An 8083-nucleotide genomic window follows, 5' to 3' on the forward strand; every position below is an offset into this window, starting at 1 on the left:
ACTTGTCTGCTGTGTGAACTTGGGCGAGTCACCTAACTTCTCTGTACCTCAGTCACCTCTTCTGTAAATTGGGGATTGATCGTGAGTCCCATGTGATATATGGGCTGTATCAAACCTGAGTAACTTGTATTTACCCCAAAGCTTAATACGGTGCCTGGCATATAGTAAGCACTTAAATACAAGAAAAGCAAAGAGGGAGAAGATGAGGTGAATTGAATGCATCGTACTTCTCCAAGCCCTTAGAACAGAACTCTGCACACAGTCTTGTTTTATGCCGTCGAGTCATTTCTGAACCATAGCGACACCATGGACACATCTCTCCCAGAATGTCCCGCTCACCATCTGCAATCCTTCGGGTAGTGCATCCATAGACTTTTCTTGGTAAAAATCCAGAAGTGGTTTACCATTGCCGCCTTCCGCGCAGTAAACTCGAGTCTCAGCCCTTGACTCTCTCCCATGCATCTGCTGCCCAGTACGGGTGAGTTTTGACTTGTAACAGTTTGCCTTCCATGCACTAGCCACTGCCCAAGCTAGGAGTGGAATGGATAGGCCTCTGCTTGACTCTCCCTCCCATAGCCGAGACTGGTAGAGTACTGGAAACTCTCCAGGTGCGATTGTGAGAGGGACTGCAGTTTGATGATGGCTTTCTGCTCCAACTACATTGAGTAGCTTTCCATTTTCAGAATGAGGCAAGAATTAGGGCAGAGCTATATTAGCTGAAGTTAAGGTTGGGAGACTTTCTACTTAAAAAAAATAAAATTCGTGCACCAGCTCAGAAAGTTTCTAGGAACACAACAAATATAACCTTCCATGAGAATCGAAGGCAAATGAAATGTTTTTTTTTTCCCAAGCTAGCCATTTTGAATGAAGAAATTAATTTTTAGATGATTCTTTCTGTTCTTTGAAGTAGAAGGATAAATCCTGCTTGTCTTCTGGAGTCAGTGCCTCTATACTGTTTTCCAGCACTTGGGTTAAACCGTTATATAAATGCTCAACACAAACAATAAATTGTGATACATTTAAAAGCCCTAGCCCTGCTGTTGGTCCCTTGGAAAAAGGCCCTTTGTAAGAATCAGGAGACTTGATTAGAGAAGCAGAGTGGCTGAGTGGATGGAGGATGGTTCTGGGAGTCAGTGGAATTGGGTTCTAATCCTTGGCTCTGCCACTTGTTAGTATGTGCCAAACACTGTTCCAAGCACTGGGGTAGATACATGGTAATCAAGTTGTACAACGAGAGGCTCATAGTTTTCATCCCCATTTTTGGATGAGGTAGCTGAGGCACAGAACAGTTAAGTGGCTTGCGGAAGGTCACACAGCAGTCAAGTGGCAGAGCTGGGATTAGAACCCACATCCTCTGTCTCCCAAGCCTGTGCTCTTTCCACTTCACCCTGATTCCCTGAGGAAGGAACTTGCCTTTACACCTTTCCTCCTGATTTGTTTTGTTTTGTTTTTTTCAATCCATTTTATTGGTCTTCTACATCCTCTTCCTTATTTTTGAAAATCTCTCTATAACATCGATCTTCAACTTGGATACTTCATGAATAAAGTCTGTCCATAGCCATGTAAAGTGGGAAGAGTCAATTGTATTTATTGAGCACTTTCTGTGGGCGGAGCACTGTACTGAACGCTCGGTTGAATATAATATAACAGAGTTAGTAGTCACCCACAGTCTCTGCCCAAAATCTAGAGAGGGAGACAGTCATTAATATAAATGAATTACGGATATGTACAGAAGTCAGTCCGGCTGAGGGAGGAGAGAATAAAGGGAGCAAGGGAAATGAAGAAGGGAGTGGGAGAAGAGGGAATGGTGGCTTATTCAGGCAAGGCCTATTGGAGGAGGTGTGCCTTCAATAAGGTTTTGAATGTAGGGAAAGTCATTGTCCATTGGATAGTCCTTCCAGGCTCTTTCAAAGTAAATAATAATTATGGGACACTCATATTAAGCATGTACTATGTGCCAGGCACTGTGATAAACTCTTAGGTAGATGCAAGTTAATGAGGTAGGACACAGTCCCTGCCACACTTGGGGCTCACAGTCTACATGGGAGGGAGTAGGATTTAATCCCCATTTTACAGGTAAGGTAACTGAGGCACGGAAGTTAAGTGACTTGTTTAAGGTCACACAGTAGACAGATGATGATAATAGGATTAGAACCCAGCTCCTTTGACTCCCAGGCCCATGTTTTTTCCATTAGATCACACTGCTTCTCCTTCATTCATGCTGGCTCTATAATGAAGATGACTTAAGGAATTTCACTTGGATGAAGTTTATACTCCTTCTTTTGTTGTTCTTGTCAGGAATGTGAACATTAGGTCCAGTGAATTCAGTGTGCAGCATTTCACATTATGCAGGCGTTTAAATGTATTCTGATGCCAGAATTGTTTTCTTCCATAACTTCTTTACTGGAGGTAGAATTAGCAACGAAGCCAACAGCATTGATCTGATGTGCAATCTGTTTTTGAATAGGGTATGACTGTTGAGAAATTCTTCTTCAGTTTTGCTTGTCAGTTTCCTTCACTCATTATATTTCATAGGGTTTATTTATAGGCCAGGACAGTCATCTCGTGGAGTTCTGCTGTTTCTTTGAAAAATTCCAACATACAGATTGAGAAGTAGCATGACCTACTGGATTGTTCTGTGATCTTGCACAAGGCACTTTGCTTCCCTGTGCCTCAGTTTCCTCATATGTAAAATGGAGATTCAATATCCATTCTCCTCCACTCTGCGACCTCAGGACTGTGATCTTCATGTGGGACAGAGACTGTATCTGACCCGATTATTTTGTATCTACTCCAAGGCTTAATCCAGTGCTTGACAAATACGGGGCCCCTAACAAAAATATCAATTGTAGAAGTATAGTGATAAATATTATAAAGTTATATGGGAAAAAGTGATTCGCTAATGATAGGCAAATGCACTGTTGAAATGTAGTGCAGAATAAATATTTGTGCTTATAGTTTCTAAGAGTTTAATTTTAGTGCTTCAGATTCCATTCTGATCAATCCTAATATTCATTTCCAATGGTGACCAAACAATGGCCATCTCTTTCCACTGCCTCGTTTCAGTGATGTTGTAGAGTTTTCAGAAACGATTTAATTTTTCACTTGCTATAACCATCCTGATCTTAAAGTTATCAAGGCTCAGCTAAACAGAAACACTTCCTTCCTGTCTTTTATCTAGCTCATGGTATTAATGCTCTGTCTTCTCTAGTGAGATGAATTATGCAGAAATCCTATCGTTAATGTAAAGCTTTAGAGTGTGTGTCTTTTAAAATTAAGCCAACAACATTGTCTCTCCTCGTTGGATTGTAATTTAATAGCCTGGAAGAACAAAAATATATTCTCAAGGTTCACCATTTGAAGCTATTATAAGAGTATGTTGTAATTCAATTCTTTTATTTTCTTCAATTACCCAGGAGAATAAATGCCTTCACGTTTAGTAAGATGAACCTGATGCAACTAGGACTTCTAGCCATGTCAGCCTTTCTATTTGTAACTGCTGGTGTTTTTATAGTATTTGCTAAGCCCTTACTGTGTTCCAGACACTGTACTAAACTCGGGGGTTGACAAAAATTAACCAGGTGGACACAGTCCACCTCCCACATGGAGCTGACAGTCTTAAACCCCATTTAACACATAAGGTAACTAAGGCACAGAGAAGTTCAGTGAATTGCCCAAGGTGCCACCGGAAAAGTGGCAGAGCTGGGATTAGAACTGAGGTCCTTCTGACTCCCAGGGCCACACTCTACCCACCAGGCCACTCTGCTTCTCAATGTGCTTTGCTCTCAGTGAAAACTGACATTTAAATTTCTGGCTCATTCAGGAGAACAGCCACCACTCCTAAATTATTTAAGATAGAAAAGAACATAATTATTGTAATTATTATAATGCTTATTAAGCACTTAACTTGTTAAATCAAGGGCTTTAAGTGCTAGGGAAAATAAAAAGATTTTCAGGTTGGACACAGTCCATTTCCCCCATGAGGATCACAGCCTAAGTAGGAGGGAGTAGGATATAATCTTCATTTTATAATTTCATATTTTTATAATCCCCATTTCTTAGATGAGGAAACTGAGGCACAGAGACATTAAGCTACTTGCCCAAGGACACACAGCAGATAAGTGGCAGAGCCAGGATTTGGAAGCCAGGTCCTCGGGCTCCCAATTCTGTGATGTTTCCACTAGGCCATGCTGCTTCCCACATATCACTCTTTTCAAGTATATGTTCCCAATATTTTCAGTGCATTTTGCCTACCTTGGGTGAGATGCATTAGATGTAAGTAGTGCTCAGTAATGCAAATCCATCCACTTTTTCAGGCTCTTGAGTAGCTGACAGGGAGAAACGTGGGGTGATATCAAAAGTGATCAGTGCAATGTTCTCTCTACTGAACTGTGAGCCCCAGATGAATCAAGATGATGTCCAATTTGATAGTCACAAATCAGCGCTTAGTACAGTGCTCTGCATATAGTCAGCACTCAATAAATACTATTGAATGAACCCTAGTGCTTAGTATGATGCTTTGGCAAATAGTAAAAGCTTAATAAACACCTCTGTCAGTGTTGTTATTATTTCTTGGTGAAATGGTTAATTTGTAGTTTTGTAAATATTTCCATTAATTTCTGGTGTTTATTAAGGGCTTACTCTGTGCAGAGTTAAAGTCTTCCCTCAAGAAGCTTAATGAGGAAGACAGTCAACATATATTGGCAAATAGATCATACCTGAGTGAGAAAATACATATAAATTATAGAAGTGAGTGAATAAATAAAGAGAGAAATCCCAAAATGCCCGGCTGCCTGTTAGAATACATGACTTGGAAGATAAATTAGGACATGCTCCTGGAGAAAGTTGTCTTTGAAAGGAAAGAAAGATAAGGTTTGATGAAGCTGAGGATGGAGGGGGAAAGGTTTTTTTGTTTTATTTTTAGTTGTGAACATTACGTTGGTGGAGGGACCATTAGATTATTTTAGGAGAAACCAAGAGCCCTGCTGGTATAAAGTAGCAGAATGCATTAATACTTTAAACAGGAAAAGGAGGGAGATGGAACAAAAGTTAGTGTATCGAAGGATAAAGGGATTGTTTTTGGTTAGTATAGGGAGTTTTGAACAATCTTAAAGGCAAAGTAGAAGGGAAAGGAAGAGAGCGAGAGGGGTTAGCAATCTGTAAGAGAGGGTGGAGGGTTAGGACAAATCTTTTTTAAGAGGTGAGAAGGCATGGGGGTCCAAAACACAAGTACAGTGAAAATCAGCTGAGGAAGCAGAAAGTATCAGGAGGTTGAAGGGGAATTTGGGTAAACTGATGAGTAACGATTATTTGAGGCCATGATAAGGATGACTAGGGTTGGGAAATGGTGCCTCCCTAAAAGAGTAGAGTCAATGCCAAGGAGATACTGGGAAACCAAGTAAGTACAACTGCTTATTGGTGGGTACCCTCTTCTGTAACCAACACTGTCATGCCTTTATATTGTGTGTGTGCTGTTGTGAGACACAATTTAAAGCATGACAATCAGACTATTGTAGAGAGCATAAGACAGGGGAACAGAAAGTTTTAAAAAAAACTCTGCAAGGTCCATATATGCTAACGCTGAAAGTTTACACCAAGTTAACTAGGAAGTCAGGGCTGAGACATTGGAATCTCAATCCCTCTTCCCCCAGAAGACTACTCGCCACCTTTTCTGGGCCATCTTAGTGGAGGTCAGGGCATGGAGATTGAAGAAATAATTGTGGCATTTGTTAAGCACTTATTACGTGCCAGGCACGTAAACTAAGCGCTGGGGTAGATTGAAGCAAATATATCTACTGACAGCCTTGGTGACTGCCTTCCAAATGGTTAACTGCAGATAGGGGGATGGACCAATTCATCTCACTTGCTTTTTGGGTTTTTTTTTTCTTTTTTTAGTTGCTGTTGTTGTTATGGTATTTAAACCTTTACTATGTTTCAAGCACTGTTCTAAGCACTGGGGTCGATACAATTGATCAGTTTGGGCACAGTCCTTTTCCCGCAGGGGTTTCACAGTCTAAGTAGGAAGGAGAACAGGTTATGAATCCCCATTTTAAAGGTGAGGTAACTGAGGCACAGAAAAGTTGTGACTGGCTCCAAGTCAAACAGCAAGCAATTAGCAGAACCCGAGTGCTCTGGCTCCCAGGCCTACCGTCTTTCCACTAGTCCACACTGATTCTCTTTGTTACCTATTAACCACATAGTTCTAAACCACCTCAGATTATTCAGTGTCACATATACACACTTATGCAACTGGCAAAAACATTTGTGAATATACTGATTCTGAAGATCATGGGGAAAGAATAGAGGAATGTGATGGATATTAGCACAGTGATGAATTCTGCTTCTCAAAGGGAAACTATATTCATTCAAAATTTTGATTGGGTCTCAGCAGAAAATTAATGAGTTGAAAGAAATTTTGAAAATAGTAGTGATAGAAGGAGACTCAAAGTCCCAAAGCAGATGGGTAATCAAAGTAGTGATTAAAGTCTTCAACTATCAAACAGCTCTCCAAAGAATAATTGAAAGTTGTCATGAGATCAGAAAATTATCTGAGAAATGATCTAAGGATTCAGGCTACAATAAACAACAAGTAATAAAGAAAACCAAGAGTCACTAAATGAAAACATGATATTGAAATAGGAAATGAATGCTGGGAATGAGTGGCCACAGTAAAATAAATTGATTGCAAGTTATAAAGCCAGATGAAACAATTCATCAATCTGATTAGCTCATTCCATCTTATAAATGCACAAATCCTTGCTTAGGTATGGCAAGGCACATCTGTGTTCCTGCTAACAAATTCTAGGAAGGATAATACCGTTACAAAAAAAAAATCTGATTTAATTTTTAAATTGCACATTGTTGGAATGCTTCTGGTTTTTCAACCAGATATATAATCATTAAAGGACTCAGTAGGGATTTTTCATTATCAACTAATAATTTGTCACTCTGTCAGAGCCTGTGAGGTTGCCATAGAACAGAGTTCTTCTGAAATGCATTTTCAAATGAAGAAGTTAATATTCTCCCTAGAGATGGTTTCAAATTGATCTCATTTTTTGTCTGGAGAATAACCAATCTAAACAGCAATTTTTATTCACTTAAACAGTGGTGAAGATGGCAGGGTCAATTTTTCTTTGTTTCAAGGTTTAATAATTCTCTAAAGAAAGCTTTTTTACTTAAGGAGAACAGAGTTCAGTGTGGCCTAGAGGAGGCAGTGTGTTGAATAAACAAATGAATTCAAGCAATCTATCTTAATTGAGTGCTCTCTGTGTGCAGAGCACCAAATCAAGCACTTTGGAGAGTACAGTATAACAGACACATTCTCTGTTCACAACAATTTTACAGTCTAAAGGATGAGCTAATCCATTCCCTAATTAATGTTAGGATATTGCATTTCTTTACCAGGCTTAAGCTTCCTATACGTACCATGCAAAATACGTATGACACATTCCTTTCCTTCCAGGAGCTTAGTAGAAGACCCAGAATTATCATATATTCTGTTCACTTTCCATGCATACGAAACTCAAGCAAATATTAATGACTTTTCATGGATAGCTTTTCCTTTTTCTTTTCCACTTTAATTCTTTCACTTTAGCAAGCTTCAAGTGGGCCCTAGGGAAACAAAAAATTGTTTGATGGAGATTTGGGAGAAAGATCGGTTTCTTTAGTTAACACACCTAGTCTGGTGACTCCTGGAAACTTGTGGAAAGTTTTCAAACTCTGTTTCTTGAACGACTCTAGGTGACATCCAGGAAGTTGAACTTTGCAAAGTTAGTCTGTACATCATCAGACATTTTGAAACAGTGGTTTGCTTGTAAAGGAAGAAAAGACAACAACATTTACTTTGGGATTCATCCATATTTTGAATTTTCTTTCTATAGGATGATGAAAATAAAACACTTGAACTTTTATTTCACCTAACAATAAATGCTAGCCGTTGGAGTGTAAGCTTTTTCAAGACACAGATCCTGTCTCTTACAAGCAGATCTTGACATAAGCCATTTCAAGTTTATATGAATGGTATTTACATCCAGTTTTTAGCTTTATACAGTGTCTCAGCTTTATGGCCATTGACTTCACCTTT

The 8083-nt window shown here is 39.4% G+C and overlaps 1 non-coding gene across 1 annotated transcript; it reads right to left on the reverse strand.

Annotated features, from left to right (window-relative positions):
* Nucleotides 1-488: 488 nt before the first annotated feature.
* Nucleotides 489-626, reverse strand: LOC114817226. The gene has a single exon (XR_003765074.1). It is a non-coding gene; the product is annotated as a small nucleolar RNA SNORA7 (small nucleolar RNA).
* Between the last annotated feature and the right edge of the window lie 7457 nt (nt 627-8083).

Source organism: Ornithorhynchus anatinus, chromosome 1, assembly GCF_004115215.2.
Source record: "Ornithorhynchus anatinus isolate Pmale09 chromosome 1, mOrnAna1.pri.v4, whole genome shotgun sequence".
NCBI classification, from domain to species: Eukaryota; Metazoa; Chordata; class Mammalia; order Monotremata; family Ornithorhynchidae; genus Ornithorhynchus; species Ornithorhynchus anatinus.